Consider the following 22,403-nt stretch of genomic DNA (forward strand, 5'->3'; position numbering starts at 1 on the left):
ATTCAGTAACAGAATACATAAAAGACAAACTAACACAAATGTACACATGCATCTACACACAACTCGACACAGTCAAATCAAATAGCCTCAGTAAATTTTCATTTTAACTGTACAGCTATCTTTTCAATTTGACTAGCTGCACATGACATCATTTTTTAAATGAAAATAAAAGCTAAAGTGTCCTCTATTTTTATCTCATAAGATAGAAAATGACACTGATTCAATTCTCATGTCCACAAGTTGTATGCCCAGCAGCATTTTGGGGAACAAGAGGGAACATATTAGAATAATCTGATATTCAGCAAAAGACATTTTACCACCAAATATACGCTTTTAAAACTTCCTGAAAAAATAATTATGAAACACATACCCACCATTTGAATAAGTTATTTTACCCTTTTAGAATCCCTACGTTTCCATTCATATCTCAGCTCAAACATCCCATCTGTGAAACCCTCTGTGACATTCTCAAGCAGTTAGTTCCTACAGAGATTTGAAAGTGATGGTGACTATGACAATGATCACAAGAAGATCTCTACAGTGCCACATACTGCTCTAAGCACTTCACATGTTAATCCATGCGGTCCTCACACTAACCTTCTGAAAGGGTTAAATCCATTTAATTTTTACCGGCAGGGAAACCCAGGCACAGAGAAGTTAAGCAACTTGGTTAAAATCACAGAATTGACAAGTGAAAGAACCATGACTCAAATCCAGGCAACCTGGCTCCAGAGTCCAAATGATTTTCTGGTCATATAATGGGAACAACAGTACAGTATATGCCCATGACATTGCTTTCTAAATGAAGTCAGATCATTTATGTAAACACCCTAGCACTGCACCTGATGTATAGCAGTACTAAATGTCATAGTACTGAATGTGGCAGCATTGTTACCAAGGACAGTGATTTCTAGTAAGGCCTCTGTTGCTTACTACATTGTGAATTCCTTGAGGATGGGGTCTGTATTTATTCATATGTTCATCCATTCATCCCCCAAATATTCATTGAACAAGTACTGTGGTCCAGATGTTATGACAAGCCCTGTAAGTTAGCATTCACCTTTGAAAATTCAGTCCTGGATAGAATAATGACACAGTTCTACCCCGGGGCCTTTGCACTCACTGTTCCCTCTGTCTGAGCTATTCTTCACGTCATTTTAAGGCTTGCTTCCTCACTATATCCTCTCTCCTTAAATGTTATGCCTCTAGGGAAATCTTTCTTAAATGGCTCATATAAAGTCGTGCTTGGCAGGACTGTGTATTTTCTTAACCTGCTTTATGCTTTCCACATACTCTTATCACCATCATACATATTAGAATGTAAGCACCATACAGACAGGATTGCCAATTCTATATCCTGACGCTAGAAAGGAGGCTGGTAAGTATTTGTTATATTGTGAAGGAAGGAGAAGAAGGAAGGAGGGAAGAAGAGAGGGAGGGAAGGAGGGAAGGAGGAAAAAGAAAGGCGGAGAATTTTGATTAATGGATGCTTTATAAACATGAATATATGTAGTCCATCCCTTCTTGACGGATGACCTCTTACTTCTTCTTATGAATAAAAAGAAAGCCAATATTCTTCCCCTCCTTCCCTCATCATTTTCACCTGCAAAAATCCTTAAGAGTGCCCCAAAGCTGCTCTTGTCCTCCCTACAAGCCTGTCTCTCACCATTTAAATTTCAACACCTATTTTTGCTCCTCCTATGAAAAAACTGTACCTGACCTTCACAATAACCAGCTTTCTTTTGTTGCCAACCATGCTGAAGGCTTATAATTTAATAGCTTCATAAGTGGTGGGTGTAATCACTTGCAATTTATCATTCAACTAGCACAGACAAATTCATGATTAAAGAAAAGGTTCTCATTTTTCAATTATTCAAAATATGCATTTGTGAATTCCTTCTTCAAACCTGACTTCATTAATTAGCAGGACATTTACTTTGAACTTCTTTTCAATAATAGTAATGAATTTACTCTAACTCTTTCCCTCCTGGCAACACTCTAATCATTGAGGGTCATTCTGATTGACATTAGCTTAGTCACAGTTATTTTGATTTTTCTGTTCATTGGAACAAGGTAAGGATACCCTCCCTCACTCTTTTGACAACGGATGTGCTCCTATCACTTGCAATGGTCATGAGATGAGTGTACAAGTGACATTAGTAACTTAAAGGCAGAAGATTTCAAAGAACAAATGGTGACCCTTCATTTCCCCTCTAGAGGTGATGTGGAGATCTGTGACAAGAAGTCCCCATCTGTGTGGGTTTCCATGACATAATATTGGGCAGAGGCCCCATGCCAGTCCATGGGAGACATGTAATGTAATTGAGAAATAAAACTCTGCTCAGTTAGTTCACTGACATTTTTAGTCTTTCTTTCTTTCTTTCTTTCTTTCTTTCTTTCTTTCTTTCTTTCTTTCTTTCTTTCTTTCTTTCTCTCTTCTCTCTTCTCTCTCTCTTTCTTTCTCTCTCTCTCTCTCTCTCTCTCTCTCTCTCTCTCTCTCTCTCTCTCTCTCTCTCTCCTTCCCTTCCTTCCTTCCTTCCTTCCTTCCTTCCTTCCTTCCTTCCACCCACCCATCCATCCATCCATCCATCTATCCTTTATCTCTTTTCTACATCAATACCTGGTCCACCCTGACTGATAAAGAAAAACAGTGGGACCAATTGGAGGCTAACTCATCCTGCTGACCTCATTCCATCAGTAGCATAAACTAGGTATATTTCCATCATCATATTAGAATACCATGGAACAAATAGCATAAGGAACAAATTTCCATGGGTTATGAAACCATGGTAGAACAATTATTTTCATGTGCTCTTTTGTCCGCCTTGAGGCTTTTTATGAGGCTATTAAAGAATTTATGTCACCAATTTTGTATCTTTTAAAGGTCTTTTGGGGGTGCTAATACTAATACCCATTCTTTCAGCATGATAAATAATTCTAGGTGCTTTAGTTCCTCTAAAAATTATTTGAACTTAGTTGTAAAAATTTTAACTACAATATCTCACTATGGAAAAAGGTCTAAATATTATGCTACATTCCTTTTGTTTATAGAATAATAAAAAAAATCCCATCCTAAATGAGAACTACTGACCCTTTAAGCCACTCTTTTCTCTCTACATATTAGGGCTATATCTTCAAAATATTGGAAATGTTCCCCCAAATAATGGATGAATAAAACAACTCCCTATTGTGGGACTTATTCTTGAAGTTTCTTAAAATGTTCTTTCTCTTTCACCACCATCTTCCTCTCTCTCTCTCTCTCTCTCTCTCTCTCTCTCTCTCTCTCTCTCTTTCACACACACACACACACACACACACACACACACACACACTCCCCAAAAATGCAATAATCCAAACAACAGCAGGTTCCGTTAAGTCGTTTTAAAAATAAGCTGCTATCTTCATGGAAATAATATTTTTAAAGAATTCTGCATTAGTTTCAACCTAATTACAACAATGACTTCACCAGGCATGGCTGTTTAATATATTGCAAATTCTCCTGACATCTGCTCAACGGTGAGTAATTCCAAATGAGTGGTTACTCCATATGAAATGCTTCAGTTATCTTTTGCAGAGTCTCACTAATAGAAAGACATGTATAACTATTCATTTAGTTTTGAAGGAAAAATTTGCCGGATGTATTCTAAAAGGCTGGGGAAATGGTTTTCAAATGCTATGCCACAAAGAAAATAGGATTAGAAAAAGTCAGGGTCCACTTCTACCGTTCCCAAGCAACGAAGTCCAGGAAAAGTAATACGTATGACTAACCACTTCAACTCCTTCAAGTTCAATGAAAACTGCACCATAATATGTCCAGGGAGAATCTGAGGGAAGTGGGACTTGTTCTTAGAAAACACTTCAGCCCCTTTCAAAAAGACATATAAGGAATGAAGTAGCACTAGTCCAAAATGTTGGATACTATTTTTTTTTTTTGCTCCCTTGCTTCAATAATGTTGATCTGCTCTTTGTGATAAGTAAGTAGTCATAAGAAAAAGGCCAAATTCAGCAAGAATGATATTGATAGAAAATAAAACATAAATAACAAAATTAAACCCATGTTACTTTTTTCAACTATTGGGAATAGTTCTAATTAGCAATCAATGGTGTTAATGACCATTACAACAAGAACATAAATTAGGCAACAAACATGGACTATATGGACAGAATAAGAAACTCTTTCCTGGGAAAAGTTCACTCAATGAGATAGGAGAGCCCTTTTCTTTCACCAGGTGAAAGCTGCAATGCCTCAGCTGAAGTCATGGTGTTTATCCCACACTTAGCTGCTCACTGGATTTAAGGCTGGGCGGTCCCATCAATGCCTGGGGCCATGGATTACAATTCAGGCTGGATGAGGCTGGCAATTGAGCGATGAGTGCGAGGTCAATGCATAGCTCCACTTTTAAACCAGTCAAGGAATGCATTTCTGCACCCTTTACAGGGAAAGGAAAAACATTTCAGACAGAAAATAGCTTTCGTCAGTTTGCCAACACTAGTCAAAACAGTATCTTTCTGTTTCTCTCTTCCACGTAAACACAGAAACCTGAAGGGAATATATCATGGATGTTTTAAGAAAAAACAAAATTTTCCATTGCTGCAGGGGTTTCTCCTTGACTTTCCAGACCCGTTTTCTAAATCTGCTTGCCTCCGTTCACCCATACCCAGTGAGTTCTGCAGTGATTATAAGTCATAAGATTCTTTCAGGAGAAAGATAAATTGATCAGGGCATGAAGGGAAAAGTGCATAATTTAATGTCAAATATCCTTTCCCAATATTCGACATGATAAGCCTATGCCCTTCCAGGCAAGCAAGTGAGAGGAATATACAATTCTAGTGTTTTTCAAAATGTCAAAACACCAACACATGTCAAAGACATCACTGGTAGAGCATGTCCAACGTTGCAGTAACAAAAATCCTGTCGCCCCAGCCCAAGGCTGTGCCGTATTTTCACACCTTCCTCTCCTCTATGCTCTGAGTCTGACCTGTTCCCTCCTGGTACCTTCCCAAAGCAAAGCTCCACTAAGCCCTTGACTTTCTGAAATCCCCTGCTCATTATTCAAGGAAACAAGTGACTTACTTCCAAAATCGTCAACCCTTTTCCTCATCCTTAAGATTGCAGAAAGGAGTCTGCCCTTTTTTCTAAGAAATCCATTCCTGCCTGCCGACTGGCAACAAGGGTCTGTGTCTGTTTGATCCCCAGTCCAGACTGACTTAGGAAGAACTGGAATTGTATGCAGTCTGAAACCCCAGAACATCAGACTTCCTTCAGTGGTAAGCACCCCGATTCCTTCCTCGACTTCCCTAAACCACACAATTTGACCACCTCTGAATTACTATGTAGTTTGTAACTAGCATCCCATGTCTTGTGCTAATTAAACAATGTCTCATATATTCTTCCATCGTCTACATAGATAAGAATTCCATAGGCACACACTCCAGTCAGCTTACTTTTCTCCCAGTAAAGTCCTGATGTCAAAGATTTTATCTTCTCCATTAATACAGGAAACGATAAAATACAGTAGCCCTCTCTTATCTACAAAATATATATCCCAAAACCCCCACTAGATGCCAGAAGCTGCAGACTGTACTGAACCCCATATGCTTTTTCCTCTACATATACACCTATGATAAAGTTTAATTTATAAGTAAGGCACAGTTAGAGATGAACAACAATAACTAATAGTCAAACAGAACAACTGTAATAATGGACTGTAATAAAAGTCTTATGGATGTGGTCATTTGTTTCAGGGAATTCCTTGCTGTAGACTTTGGGAAAGGCCCCAGGCATTGTGTTGCAACACATTGCCATCAATCAATTTCCATTCATTATCTCCTGTCCACAAAGGTGATGCATTTTCTATCTTAACTATGTACTTATCACACACCATGGCTGTAACTTTCACAGTGGGAGGTGTGACAGTAAAACTAGAAGAGGTTTCTTTACTCCTCTTCACAATCTTATGGATAGATTTCTTTCATCTTGTAGTTCATAGCAATCTCAACATATGATATTTTTATTTCCTTATTGAGAACTTTCACCTTTTCACTTAAAGAAAGCACCCTATGGTTTCTCATTGGTATATCCGAAATGCCAGCATCAGGGCTCTTGCTTTTGGGTACCATTGTTAAGTAAAATAAGGGTTAATTGAACACAAGCACTGAGATACTGCAACAGTCCTCCTGGTAACAGAGCGGCATCTAAGTGACTAAGTCACATGGTGTGTACAGGGTGGAGACACTGGACAAAGGGCTGATTCCTGTCCCACCGGAGTGGGACGGTGCGAGATTGTCTCATGTGACTCAGAATGGCACATAATTTAAAATTTGTAAATTGTTTATTACTGCAATTTTCCATTTGATATTATTGGACTGAGGTTAGCCATAGGTAACTGAAATTGTGGAAAGCAAAACTGCGGAGAAGGGGGGACTATACATTTAAATTACCCACATAATAAAAATCTGGGAAGTGGGAAAGATTATGAAAATTGAGTTTTGTTCAAATGCAACTTAAAATTTGTTCAACCAGCCCTGAGTTCCTACAGCATGAAAGCCACTGAGTTGATTCGACCACTAAGAGTAAGATATAGTCCCTTTAGAATAGGGGTGGGGAACGTCCAGCCTGCTGGCCATAGAAGGTCCAGGAAATCATATAAGGCCCAGGAAATCATTGGTCTGGCCCATCCAAGGATTAGGGGTGAGTTAATTAAATGTGTGACCAAATATAGCAGGCTAATTTTTAAGTTGGTAATTTTGCATGGCCTGTGAATGAGGCTATAAATATCAAAATGGCCCTTGGAAGAAAATAGGTTCCCCACCCCGGGTTAGAAGCTTGCAACTGTTGGGAGGGTTGGGGATGCATCACAGATAAAGGCTGGCAGTATTCTGGGAGAAGACGAAGTTGTACGTTCTTTGGAGCATCGTCCTGGTGCCTTAGTGGAATTGGTGCATTCCAGCAGATCTCTGGGATGCCGCTGTGGAAACCAAGTCCATGAACCCGAGAGGACCAGAAAAGCTAGGGAAAGACAAACATTATCTGCTGAGACATGTCCTAAGAGACACTCGGAGCCAGTGCAGAAAGTGCTGCTGGGGACCAGTCGGTCACCCTGCCTTTTCATGCCTCTCACCCAGGTGCGTCATTAGGGATTTGGCGAATAAGAGCAGCCCTGGGCACCTCGCATCCTTCCGTTAAGGGAGAAGGGAACTGAAACACTAACACAGGGAAGGAGGGAGGTAGCTGAGAGCTACTCAAGCTAATACCTTTCCTTTGGAGAAAACTGGCAGCCTAGAGAATATTATAAAGCCTGGGAATAGATTTAATGATCTGGAGCATAATCCCTTCTCCCCAGTCACTGTGCCCCAGCCAGTCCCACACTCTGACTTGCAGGGTTCAGACTCTAGCAACTAAAATCAGAAATGATTTAACTTACAAAGAAGAGAATATATAATAGCAACTCCTTCATAAGATTTACTCAGAAATATTCAGTAAGAAATATTACTCCAAACTTCCAAACCATAACTTTTTTAAAAAAATAACTAATTTGAGCCCTAGCCAGTTTGGCTCAGTGAATAGAGCATCCACCCACAGACTGAAGGGTCCCAGGTTTGATTCCAGGCAAGGGCACATATCTCGGTTGCAGACTTGATCCCTGGCCCTGGTCAGGGCACATGCAGGAGGCAACCAATCGATGTGTCTCTCTCACATTGCTCTTCTTTCTTTCTTTTTTTCTTTCTTTCTTTCTTCTTCTTTCTTCCTTTCTCTCTCTCTCTCTCTCTCTCTCTCTCTCTCTCTCTCTCTCTCTCTCCCCCTCCCCCTTCAACTCTCCTTGGATGAGGATTAATAACAATAACAAAAAACTAATTTAACTCATGTTTTCCAATGAGAAGAGTGAAATTTCATATACCCAGGACAAAATGCATATTTTCATAGGCTCTATCCAACATATGAACTGATATGCTAGCACTAGATTTCTGATTCCATTTATTTTATAAAAAAATGATCACTTCTGTCTGAATTAGTGAAGTCCTCCCCAAAAGATGCAATTGCATTTGAGTTTCAGCTTTAAAAAAGTCACTGTCAATTTAAGAGACTACTGTATTTTCTGGGTTGGAAAAAGTGCCACCAAAGTCATTCAGGCAAATGTCAGTCAATCTTTCTGACTGTGTCTAGAAAAACTGGACAACACACTTCAAGCTCTATGCTGGTCTCTTCGACAGCAGGGTGGCTGCCAGCCCTGAGCAGCTCAGCGAGCTAACCTTTGGGAGTGTGTTTTTGGCATTGAGGCTGGCCTTTGACTCTCATCCTGACTTGAGCAAACTTAAAACACTCATGGCTCCGTCTTTGGTAATGGGTACATAAATTCCTGACAGACTAGATGCCCATCAAAAGTGATGTTACATTTAAAAACAGAGTTACAAAGTATGCATGTGACCAACTATAATAAAAATCAGAAGACAAAACATTGAAAAACTAAATAAGACTATTTTCCCAGCTGCTTGCTTAATTTAAGACGCTTTCAATGAAAACAATAAATGTAATTCTATTTCAGGCAGACAACTTAACCTCCTACCAACAAATATTTGCAAATCCCCTGCTTGGGATTTGTACACGAGGGTGAGAGCTGCAAAGGACACAGAAACACTATGAAATTATAATTTAATGCATAAGAAAAAATGTGCAGAAAGAACCATCATACAATACAGAATGTGAAAAGTCACATGAAATGAAGGAAATGTGTTATGGAAGCGTAGAAGAAAATGACAACATTGGTTGCTAGAATAGGGAAAGGCACACGAGAAGATATAATATGTGTGCTAGGCTTGAAGGTAGTTAGGATTTGCGGGTAGACATGGGGCTATGTCATGTAGGAAAGACAATGATGTAAGCAAATCCATCAGTGTGGGAAAGCACAGACATGCTTAGAAAGGGCAAGTAGTCTCTTGGTTGGAACATTGGGTCAGACAGTGCAACTCAATGTTTGCCTGGGCTCAAAAAACCCAACTGAAGAAGAGTCAGGCACTCTCCCATCTCAGTGTGGCTCAAGGACACTCTCTTAGGGGTGTTGGCACATAGATATTTAAAATTCTTTGGGGTCTTGTGAAAAGGCCCCCAGCTGCAGCCAGAAAAGTGACTTCCAGTCTTGACTCACTTGCCAACTCATCCAGTCCCTATTGGTCCACGGATTTTTCATTTGTAAAGAGAAAGCAATACTAGTCAACCTGCAGTAGTGTAGCTAGGAGGCTAAAGAGACTCTAAGTATAAAATGATTCTGTTGAAAATGGCCTGTTCAGAAATATAAGATAAGTATACTATTGCACTTGGGAAAATATTATCAAGCATCAAAATCCTTTCCTGGAGGACATAAAAAAAAGGAACACAAGAAAGTACACACACACACACACACACACACACACACACACACACACGGAACTGCTCAAAGAATCTGAACAAGCTGTTCCAACAACAACAACAACAAAAATACCAAAGAGCTGGTCACTTTTCATCTTCCTATCATTTTCAGGAAATTCCAAAAAAGTAAAAGTTAAAGATGCAACAACAGTTTTTCCACAGGCTAAGCCAGCTGCTACTACCTTAACAGGATACTGTTGTTTAAATAACATAATAGAAGCCAGAGTCCCATCAGGAGTAATGCAAAGCCTTCTGAAGAGGAGGAAACTAACCATCCATCCTAAAGGAAATAAATAAGTCTCCGGGCAAAGCCAAAACAGATGTAGAACAAAATAGTTTATAAGAACAAAAAGCTCCCAATATACCTCTTCGGTCCTGTTTCTTACTGCAGAGAGCAAAGCAGAAGAAAGAATATCATTTCTATCACCCAAGGCAAAACTTCATCCATTCATCCACGTCACAACTTTAGCGAACAGTCACTATGAGACAGGAAACATGCTGGGGAAAGAGGAAAAAATCATTTTTGCTCTTGAGATAAGGCCAGTAAGAATAAAACCTACATTCATTTTGTAAGTATGAGGAAAAACTACTCCCATTGTCTCTCATAACACCCCTTTGGAGAAAGTACTGCCTTACAGATTTGAAAACCAGGGCCCACAGAGTTTACACAACTTGTCTAAGCATGTAAAGCTAGCTGTTGGCCTAATCAATAAAGAATTTTTTTTTTTTTTTAAAAAGCTAGCTGTTGGTGGAGCCAGGATTTAAACCCAGGCCTTCTGACCCAAAACCTTTCCCCAAGGGTATGCAGGTAAGGCTTTTCTTTAGCATCACCACATAACCTGCTGAGCCCTTTCTTATTTGCATAGAAAATTCCATTTGGACATCCCATTTCCTCTTGGCTTGGAGTCAGAAAACAGTTTGGGACTCAGTCATAAATCATCCTGGGCTGGTAACACAGCATCACATTACATGTAGCAAGAGCTACTCCAAATTTGAGGAGAGATGCAAACACAATAATGGGAGGAATGTTTGCTTACCTGTCTCAGCCCATGTCAGATAACAGTCAGCAAGGCCGAGGTGATATTTTCAACTTTGTTCATCATTTTAGAATGAATGAAAATAACATTGAGCTGTCATTCCTCCCAACATTAAATTGGCATGGGATTTTCAAAAGGAATAAAACTCAGTGTTGGCATTTATAACAGATTTTTTTTAATGTGCATATCTTTGAATGTAATAATTCCATTTCTGGGAAGGTATTAAGAGGTCACCATTCAGACAGGCTTAAAAGCTTTGAGTCACTGTTTTTTTTCTCGCTCTCTCCCTGGCTCTATATACCAATTACTTGCCAAGTCCTGTCAATTCCACTTCCAAAATGTCTCTCAAATCTATTTCTTACCCCATTGTCACTGTGTAACATCTTTTTTTTCTTTCATTTGATTATTAACTTCCTTACTGGTCTCTTCAATTGCTATTTTCCACCACATAAATTTATTCTATGTAGTCATAAGATATTTGTTAAGAAGTAGAGTTCTAAGAGATTCACTGGAATGTTCAAAAACATGCAATGGTTTTCCATTGCCTTTCTTTCTTTTCTTTATTGATTAAGATATTACATATGTGTCCTTATCCCATTGTCCATTGCCTTTCAGAGTAAGAACGAACACGTTTTCCTAGCTCCCCAGGCATACCCCAATATGGCCTCATCGTTAATTTCTACTTATTCCCCAGACAAAATGGAGAACATGTAATTCCTAAAAAAATCTTAAGTTATCTTGCCTCAAGGATTTTATGCCCCCTCCACAATCCCTGAATAATTTCTTTCAATTCCCATAGCAGTATTCTTGTATCTCATATAAATCATAATTACGTTCTAGCTTAAAGTATTTGCAAACTTGGTCTACTCTTATACTAGATTATACACTCCTTGAAAACAGCCTGTGGCTTATTTTCCTCTCTATCTGTCTTCAGTAGTGTTTCCTGAAGCAGAGCCTGAGACAGGGATTCTTGCAAGAAATATGTTAAAGTAGTGCCCTTGGGAGAAAGTGGGGGCTGTGAGAAAAGCAAGATAAGCAGTGGAAGAAGCCAGGCAAAAATGCTGTTTCAGGGGAAGTCTAGCTTCAGCCTGACCCTATGGGAGCTCTGAAACAGAGTATGCACCGCAGAATTGTTGTATCTGAGGCGAGAAAGCTGGGCTGTTACACACTGCATGGGTCAACATTGGTCATAGGCCACCTTTGGGGGTTTGAGGGGTGTAACTTCCCAGGCATCTCTGGTCTAGGGACCACCTATAAACCATAGGCAATACTTTGAAGCAGACCAACATCTGCAACAGCCGAGGGATAGGTGCACCCACCCAGTAAAGAAGGTCTGCAGAGTACACTTACATCACCTGCCATAGAACCCCACTTAGACCCCCTAGTAGCTCAGAGTCAATAGTAGATGCTCAGTAAGTAGCTGCTAAGAACGGCCTACAAGAAGGGATGACTTTACAGCATTCTCCTGTTTGAAGTACATTTGTATAGTCTTACAAATAGCAACATGTTCACTTACTATCTTAGATTGGGCTGCTCTAACAAAGTACCATATCCTGGGTGGCTTATAAACACTAGAAATATATTTCTCACAGTTCTGGATGCTGGAAATCCGAGATACGATGCCAAGCATGGTTGACCTCTGGTGGGGTCTTCTGGGGGTGTTGCAGATGGCCTACCTCTCCTTGTTTATCTCATGGAGAAAAGTGGGAAGCTAGCTCTCTGACTTCTACTTATAAGGACACTAACCTCATTTATGAGGGCTACAGCCTCATGACATAATCACCTCCCAAAGGCTCCATCTCCAAATACCAACACATTGGGGATTAGATTTTAACTTCAGAATTGAGACACACAGATACTCAGTACATAGCCCTTATTCTTCCCTAGGTAAACAAACAAAGCAATCAGAAAGAAAAATACATGGGATTGTTAAATTGCATTTACTTACCCGATTTAAAATAATTTTTTTGTAGTCGCTAGGAAGTCTGAGCTAGTACATTTAATCTTAAATTAATTCATACCCAGGAAAAATTGAAAAGTTGGCACTCTTAGAGATTTTAATATGAACATTAGTGAACACATTGAGGATAATTTTTGATGAAAGTGATTATTTTCATTCTTAAGAACAGAATGTCTACTAGTGACCAATCAAGCTGCTGATTATGACAATAAATATTTACAGAAAGAACCAAATCCTTCTCTATAAGCCCCAAGAGAGTCTCTTAGCATAGTCAATCATTGTCCAAGTCGAGGTCTCTTGGTATCGATGAGTAATAAATGAAAAATGATACTTCCATAGGCAGCATATTAAACCCATCACTGGCATTGGATTCCTGCTTTCAATTGTATCACGTTTAAATCAATGTTTGGGATAACATCAGTATGGTTCCATTTTATTTTATTTACTTATTTGTTTATAATGTTTTGTTTTATTTTATATATTTTTAAAATTTTATTGAATTTATTCAGGTGACACTGGTTAATAAAACAATACAGGTTTCAAGTATACGACTATGACACATCATCTGCTCACTGCATCATGCGCTCACCACCCAGAGCCAATTCTCTTTCTGTCTCTATTTATCCCTCCTTTGTCCTCTTCCACCTCCCTCAACCCCCTTTCCCTCTGGCAATCACCAGATTGTTTATCTGTGTCTTTTTTTCTTCTTCTTAATTCCTTCTACCTTTTTCATCCAGCCCCTCAACCTTCCTTCCCTATGACAGCCGGCACATTGTTCTCTGTATCTATGAGTCTGATCTATTTTGTTTTGCACTTTATTGTGTTCATTAGATTTCACACATAAGTGAAATCGCATGGTATTTGTCTTTCTCAGACTGGCTTATTTCACTTAGCATAATACTCTCCAGGTCCATCCATGCTATCGCAAAAGGTAAAATTTCCTTCTTTTTTACATCAGAGTAGTAAGCCATTGTATTAATGTAACATCATACTCAATGAGCAAACACTAAAAGCATTCCCTTTAGGATCAGGACCAAGTAAACTCTCATTCCACTTGTTCAACATAGTGTTAGAAGTCATAGCCATAGAAATCAGAACAGAACAATAAATAAAAGGCATTCAAATTGGAAAGGAAGAAGTAAAACTGTCATTTTCAGGTGACATGATACTTTATATAGAGAACCCTAAAGATTCTACCATAAAACTACAAGAACTGACTAATTAATTCAGTAAAGTAGCAGGATACAAAATAAATATCCAGAAATCAGTTGCATTTTTATATACCAATAATGAACTCTCAGAAAGAAAAAGTAAGAAAACAATCCCATTTACAATTGCATATAAAATACCTTGGAATAAATTTAACCAAGGATGTAAAAAACCTGTACCCGGGAAATTATGACACAGAAAAAAGAAATTGAAGAAGATACAATTAAGTGGAAGCATATACTGTGATCATGAATAGGAACAATTAACATCATTAAAATGTCCATACTACCCAAAGCAATCTATAGGTTCAATGCAATTCCTATCAAGATAACAATGGGATAGTTCACAGACCTATAATAAATATTTCAAAACTTTAGATGGATCCACAAAAGACTCAGAATAGCCACAGCAATCTTAAGAAAAACAAAGTTGGTGAAACCATGCTACCCGATATCAAACTATACTACAAAGTCTTAGGAATCAAAACAGCATGGTAAAACAAACATATAGTTCAATGGAACAGAATAGAGCCCAGAAATTAAACCCATGCCTTTATCGTCAATTAGTATTCTACAATGGAGGCAAGAACACACTAGTTGTTACATGTCTAGCCCAAATTGAAAGGGAGGGAATAATTACCCGTACTTGGTAGGAATGAGCAGAGAAGGCTACCTTTAGCGCAGAGGTTCTCAACCTTCCTAATGCCGTGACCCTTTAATACAGTTCCTCATGTTGTGGTGACCCCCAATTTCATTGTTACAAATTGAACATAATTAAATCATAGTGATTAATCACAAAAACAATATTTAATTACATATGTGTTTTCCGATGGTCTTAGGCGACCCCTGTGAAAGGGTCGTTCGACCCCCAAAGGGGTCGCGACCCACAGGTTGAGAACCGCTGCTTTAGAGGATCAGTGACATTCAGTAGATAAACAATGTTAAGCCAGGAGTGTCAAAGGGAGAAGAAATACACTAACCTCACTTTCCTCTCCTTCTTATCTGTTCTTGGGGTGCCTCTGCAAGAAGCTGAATCCCACTAAAAATATAAGGGTCAGGGTGCCCTTGTGGAGGGGCAAAAAATGTGGTTTGCAAGAGTTAGACTCATATATCTGCAGGGCCAAAGGGAAGAAATCTGCCACACTCACATTGTATCCATTTCCAGACTCTGAATTCTTTAGAGTCAAGAGTCCAAATTTGCATACAATCCCGCTACTTAAGACAATATCTGGAACACAAATGTTTATGAAGTACTTTGTTACTAGACATTGTATTATAAAACCCTGGCCAAGGGATTCTAGTATTCAGAAGAACACAGGTTATATGGGACTGAGAGCAGTGAGTACAGGAACACCGGTACCACTCCTTGCTAAGTTATACATACTGAAGATGCTAATTGTTGGGTTTACTAATTCAGCAAAACTAGTCTGGTACCTCACGCATATTCCCAACTCTTTCAGACTGAGGATATAGACAGACATTTGGTTAGTTGGTTCAAATGGAAAATAGTTTCATGTGTAATTCATCCATTTACAATTTTATCCCAGAGAAAAAAATGAAAAATAAAGATACTTTATAATCAAATTTTTAAAATCCCTTTGTACCTCTGGCTTTCCACTACCGTTCCTTATCAAAGATGACGGTATCCTTTATGTCCTTCAGAGCACAGCATTTGAGTTGCATTTCCAGAAGCGCTATTGGGTAACGCTTGATTTTTTGGGGGTGCTAATTTACTAGAGGAATATAATGGATTAATGGGATCTACAGATGATTCTAAATCCCACTTCCTCTTCTACCAAATTTTTAAATGAAATTGTAACTGATAATGTAATTGACTGACGGGTCTTACTAACTTTCAACTTCAATATTCTTATCAAATGTTGTAGGAAATGCCCCAAAGGCTGATAACATAAGAAAAATTCAAGGTCTAAATCATCTATAAACTGGATAATCTGTCACTAAATTATTGAGTTGAGTGTACGTTATGAAGCCTTCTTCCAACAATGCCTTAAGGCAATTTTTATAGATGCTTTATACGTTGTACAAAAAAGCACTGCTTTTGTAATACAGCAGTTTTTGAGATCAAGCATTCTCCCACTGCACATTTTAAATTAAGTTATAGCCATTTATGGAAGAACAGTTCTTAAGTTTCTAGATCTAAGACTGTCAATTTGGCTTCATATTTATTTGAATGGAAAGTCTTGCCTAAAGTTTTATAGGCTTTAAATGATTCAGCCCAAATATCTCTCCTTAAACAACCATCCCTATGATGAGACAAATATGTGCAGCTACCCTAAGCTCTACACTCTAGCCCAGTGATGGCGAACCTATGACACACGTGTCAAAGGTGACACACGAACTCATTTTTTTGGTTGATTTTTCTTTGTTAAATGGCATTTAAATATATAAAATAAATATCAAAAATATAAATCTTTGTTTTACTATGGTGGCAAATATCAAAAAATTTCTATATGTGACACAGCACCAGAGTTAAGTTAGGGTTTTGCAAAGTGCTGACACGCTGAGCTCAAAAGGTTCGCCATCACTGCTCTAGCCTCCACCCTCTGTAGGAGTTCTATTGTCCTGTAGGGAAGAAAGGAGGAGGAAAGAGAAAATGATTCTAGTTGAGACTAAGAAAGCCCTGAGGCTCATCTCCACACAAACAAGGCATAGTTCCACCATCACCATTGTCCTGATTATTCTGCTGCAAACCATGGCTGACTACTTGCAAACATTTCTTCTTAAAAAAAAATAGATAGAGAGATAGATAGATAGATAGATAGATAGATAGATAGATAGATAGATAGATAGAATGGGAGAAGGAGGGAAACATCAACATTGAGAGAGAATCATTGATCAGCTGCCTCCTCCATGCCCCCTATTGGGATCGAGCGTGCAACCTGGGTAGTATTTGCCCTGACCTGGAATTGAACCCTGACCTCATGGGTCGATGCTCAAATACTGAGTCAAACCAGAAGAGCCAGACATTTCTTCTTTAGCAACCAGGGAATTGTGCAATTTATAAACAAAGTAACCTAAATTTGAAATGATTACAGGGCACTCAAAGCTATTGTCTCTGTTCCAACCTTCACCACAGCTTTAAGACTCCAGGGACATCCTGGGCTTCATGGAAATAAGGTGAAGCCCAATATTTGTCCAAGATGCTATGGCACCCTACCTCCGAAGCCTACTTCTCAAGTTGCTTCTTGTTACTTCTATCGAAGAGCACTTATTTCACTTAAACCTGGGTATCCCAGAAAAGGTACATCAGGGCTAAATAGCCTGTGATACACACCGAATATACCAGTATTTCTACATATCTGCACCTCAGTCCTGTGCGTTCATTACAACCCCGTAATAAACACAACTTCCCAGAACACACCATCATCTATTTTACCTTTTTGAAACATTCCTTTCTTGCCTTCTCGAAATCTATTAATCTATGCCTCAATCTTCTACAGTTACCACTATTCATTCCACAAGTTGTTGGTAGTCGTGTTTTTTGTGAGTAAGTAATCTCACTAAGTACTGTAGAAATCACAGCAGTTATCAGAGACAGCCTTTGCCCTCAAAGAGCTTACAACCTATTCAAGGAAATGACACGTGTAAATAATCAGAACATACTAGTACATACCAAAATCAAGACATAGCTTGATTATTTTGGAGAGAAGGGAGTTTTTACCTCAGTATGCATCATGCTTGGTATAAAATGCAAATCTATTTCAATGCAATTCAGATGTTAGGGAACAATTTAAACAAAGCAAATGTCACATTTGCTTCTATACAACTTTGTCGGCAGAAAACTGCACCCATTCGAGTTGAGCTATAGAGGAATATGAAAAACACACACATGCACACCCCTTAAATATTTACCAGCTGCCTTAGTGTGCTAGGAATCACACCTATCCACCTCGGGGATCGGGATGTTCTGTCCACTTTCAGATCATCTTCCTTCTGCCACTCCACAATAATTCACAAGCTGCAATCCTCCTGTCGTTCACTTCCACTTGCAAACTTCAGGTCTTCACCAAAGCAAAGCACCAAATTTATCAGAGTATTTATGTATTTCTTGCCCAATAAACATGCATAAAAGCGTGCTCCCATTTTTACTAGGTTCCTATCTTCATTTCATGTCAGTGAAGGTTTTGAGTGTTGTATCCCCAACTCCATTCATCCCATAAGCTATGTTGTGGTTTTTGTGAAATTTTCATAATGTGGTGATTTTTAGAAATTTATATGTAGTGTTAACAGAATTGACTGTATATGCTCATATTATTTGAAAATGTACTTTTTTTGAAAAACGTAAGTTCTATAGCCTTCACACACATATATTTCTTCTCCTCCCTCCCCCCCCCCCAACCACACACACAAACATTAATTTGCAACATGGTTGATACAACTAACTCTTTTGGGGGGGGTAAAGAGTGGTTCTAACCCCCTGCAAAGGCCAATTTATGGTCTCCCCCTCACACCAACTCTAGGAAGAATTGTTCCCTTCTCTTCCCTTCCCTTTAACTCCAGATTTGCAGGCGAGGATTTAGAGTCCACAAGTCGGCAGCATGGTTTGAGTTGTAATTCCACTGCAGCCCAAGAAAAACTGTGTTCCATCTAACCCAGACCTCAAATATAGTCATCTCAAAAACTGTATTTTTTATAACAATTTTGTCTCCAGCTTCTACCACAGTGCCTGGCATACCTTACATATTTAACAAACATGAGTTGAAAGTTCATTTAGTAGAATAATTACTTCTCATTATTCTGTTGCTGTTAGCACATTTATCTCCTTCAAGTGAGGTGCTTAAGGCCTGTGATACTTTCCTAAAAGATACAAAAGAAATTATATATCTAAACTACAATAGAATATATAAAGAAATGGAAAACTAAGATATGATCTGTTTTCCTAAAGTTAACATTGATGTCCACCTTAAAATGACCTTACATGAGCCCTCATTTATCCTTCAGCACACTATGATTTTATTTCCTGTTTAGGAAGTATCAACTAGTAAAAAGAAAAGAAAATACATTGCCCATCCTTGCTTTTGAAGAGTGTAATCAAAGAAAGCCCAAAATAGCCAACCTTGTTTCTGATGTTGTCAGAATGTGGCACTTGTAACTATAGGAACAGAGCCAGTAATTATTCATCTTTAATTCCTTTGATTAATTTAAACAGCCAAAGAATTAGAAAACTGATGTTTGAAGTGAAATAAGGAGGCAATTCAAACGCTGGTAACAATAACCTGCCTTAGGGATGAATGAGGCCAATTCCAAGATACTTGATAAGAGAAAAGATAACTAAAATAAGCAATTGATGCACAAGATGTCCTCATCAGTGGCTAAAAAGCCCAAGAATCAAATTTGGATCCATCTGAATTGAGGGTGTGTGTGTGTGTGTGTGTGTGTGTGTGTGTGTGTGTGTGTTTAAATAGAGTTCCTTGTTTCTCAAATGTTTCAGTCAATTTCTAAAGCCTAAGCTGAAGATTGTGGGTTTCCTGAATGGGCAAACATATATGGCACTGGTTTAGACACACATACCATGAAACTCCTAAAACATGACACTTTATCTAATCCCAAATATATTTTTTCATTCAATGTAACCCAGAGAGAGGCAGACAGTCCCAGAACTTTTGGAATACCTTTATACAAAAAAAAAAGAAAAAGAAAAAAGAAAGATTGGAAGTTTTATTATTCAACTGAGGACCAAAACTACCTAAAAACTGGGACACAGAAACTTGATTATATTTTTAAATATTAAAACCTGAAACTAAATATTAATATCTTACTGTGTGTCTAAAATGCACCCACAGTGTATAGAGTGTTAGATATGATTTTCTTAATACAATCTCACAAATATTATTACCAAAGGATAAGAAGAGTGTTATCTTTATGGTGCAAATATCTATGCTAATAAAAGAGAAACATGCAAATTGGTGTCACTCTGCTACGCCCACCAGCCAATCAGAGTGACTATGCAAATTAAACCAACAAAGATGGCGGTTAATTTGCATATGTAGGCACAGAGCGAAGACTGAAGGCTCCAGCCAGAGTGAAGACTGAAGACTGAAGAGGCTTGGCTTCTCCACTGTAGCCTCACTGCGGCCGCAGCAGAGAAGCCAAGCTTCACTGCAGCCAGAGGGGAGAAGCCAAGCCTCGCTGCAGCCACAGCAGAGAAGCCAAGCCTCGCTGTGGCCAGATCAAAGGCCTGGGTCCCGGGTGCTGGAGGAAAACTGGTGCCGCAGCCAGGGGAAGGAAGGCCTATTGCACGAATCTCTTCGTGCAACGGGCCTCTAGTGTGATAATAATACACATAAGAAATATAGAAAAATCATTTGAAGGAAATGAATGTGAATGGAGTGTAAAGGTTATATTTCAATACTAATAAGGATACGTAGAAAAAAGCGTTCAGCCTTTATTCTGAATAACTCACAGAAGTGTACCTGACCAGCCCCAGCAGGAATTTTTGAGGGGAGCTTCGGGATTTGACTTCCTGTCCTCCTCCTCCTTCCTGCTCTGTCTTGTGACTAGAGGCACAAATATGCAGACTGGCTGACTGGAATTAGGGGTTGAGCAGGGGTTGTGGGCAGCTGAATAAAACAGAGTGAAGTTAGTACACCCTGCAAGAATCACAGTCTCCTTCCCTTGGGATGTGATCTCTGGTGACCAGCCACAGAGAAGCTGGGTTTGAGGATGAGAATGGAATAGTTAGAGCATTAATTTTGGAAGTTAGTCTTTTACCCCTAGGTAGAGTCCCCCCAATTTATAAGCATATAACTTAAAACCAACATTTCCTATGAAGCCTTACCACTTCTGCCATAGCCGTATCTGAAAAACACTGGAGTTCTCCATGTAGAAAACTGATGGTTTCAGAGCAGAAAAATGCAAATAAAGTATCACCTCACTTAAAATTGAGGCAGAATCCCCAGCAAGTCATTCCGTGTTTGTCAAGGTCCAGCCCCTTCCCAGTTTCTCTTCACCTTCAATCACTTTCCAATATAAAACTTGTGTTGGTGCTTCTTAAACTTTATCATATATATCACCTGAGATACAATGCTTATTAAAAAGGCCGAGACCCCTTGACCCTAGCCTTGTGTTCTGATTCAATGGGTGTAGGGTGGTCCCAGATCTTTACATATTTAAGCAGTACCCCCAGGTGGTTCTGATGCATGTGGTTCCTGAGCCACACTGATAAAAAGTACCCCAGGCTTAAGCTGCTTTCCCGAATTGTCATGCTCCTTTATGTCTCATGACTTCCTTCTCCACCATCTGTCATTCATATAATAATTACTGAGCACGAGTCTCAGCAAACTCCTCTTCGTCTTTGAAACCTAACTCAAGCATGAAGCTTCCTGGAGCAATTCCATGAACCTAAAGGGTAAATGATAGCTAAGTTAGATGTCCTTTTGCTCACCAGGAACCCTTAGTGTAGTATTATTCTAGCATTAAACAGCTATATTACAAAGATTGGTATACTTAGTTTCTTCCACTAAACTATAGAACTATTATAAAGCAGAAGTTTCCAATAAATACTTGATTAACTAGATGAGGCTAAGTAAGTGAGTGAATTAATGAACTAACTTGAAAAGTAGAGTCCAGATACGAATGGCTTGTCTAAGTGATGCTATTAAGCTTCATCTTCCCATACCTCCTGCTCCCAAGCAATCCCCTGTCACAGGATATCGAAATTCTTACTTCACTTTTTCATCATATTAACTGCTAATCATTAAATTAGAAGTAATTTGGGGTTAATGAACAGTTTCCTTTTACGATGAAAATCTCTCTACAAGGTAAAATATCTAACAGGTTTTTATTGCAATATAGAATGTTCTAATCAGATTGCTTTTCCCCAGGCTCACTTTTCTAACTCCCTGGAACAGTTCTAATTTGGGGGGGGGGGAGTAGGTTATTAAGTCTTGAGATTTTAAAAAAATATATATTTTTATTGATTTCAGAGAGGAAGGGAGAGGGCGAGAAAGATAGAAACATCCATGATGAGAGAGAATCATTGATTGGTTGCCTCCTGCACGCCCCCTACTGGGGATTGATCCCACAAACTTGGGCATGTGCCCTGACTGGGAATAGAACTGTGACCTCTGGGTTCATGGGTCTATTCAGCCACTGAGCCACACCAGCCACACTCAAGTTACTTTCTTCACCACCCATTCACTGGAAGAAAATTGCTAGCACCTTAAAGCAAAGTGACTAAAATATTTACATTTATGCCTACAAATCTTATTGTTTCTTTAATTCTATCCCATATCTCTTACCTAAGTACCTATTTTTTGTCCTTAATAAGAACATAGATTTTTTTTTGATTTATAGAAGTCAGAAAACTTGGAATCTTACACATTTTGATTGTATAAAGTCAGTAAAGAATATTTAACCTAATCTCATCACAAGAAAAAATAGTTAAAAGTATGTGTGGTAATGAATATGAACTAAACTTGGAGTCATTTCACAATATATACATATGTCATATCATAAAGTTGTACCCCTAAAACTGATATAGTATTATATGTCAATTTTATCTCAAATTTTTAAAAAAGCTTGCCAAGCAATTTTAATGTGTAGCCAAGAATATAAAGTGAAAATGAGTCTTAAGAAAATATTGTCCAGAATTCAGGGCTATGAGTACTACCATTAATATCACTATGGTAACAGTATACAGTTTGAAGGTATCCAATAGTGTCTCACATAATGGCCCTGGTAGTAATACAAAATGTTCTATCCTCTGACCCACTGCTTTTAAAAGCATCCCAAACATGTAAAGATATTCTGTGTACCTTCAAACACTATGAGTG

The 22,403-nt window shown here is 38.7% G+C and overlaps 1 protein-coding gene across 2 annotated transcripts in view; it reads right to left on the bottom strand.

Moving 5' to 3' along the window:
- PRKG1 (protein kinase cGMP-dependent 1) overlaps positions 1 to 22,403 on the bottom strand; it is a 1,080,615-nt gene that overhangs the window by 870,891 nt on the left and 187,321 nt on the right. The window lies entirely within an intron of this gene.

The sequence above is a fragment of the Myotis daubentonii genome, chromosome 13 (assembly GCF_963259705.1).
Source record: "Myotis daubentonii chromosome 13, mMyoDau2.1, whole genome shotgun sequence".
NCBI lineage: Eukaryota > Metazoa > Chordata > Mammalia > Chiroptera > Vespertilionidae > Myotis > Myotis daubentonii.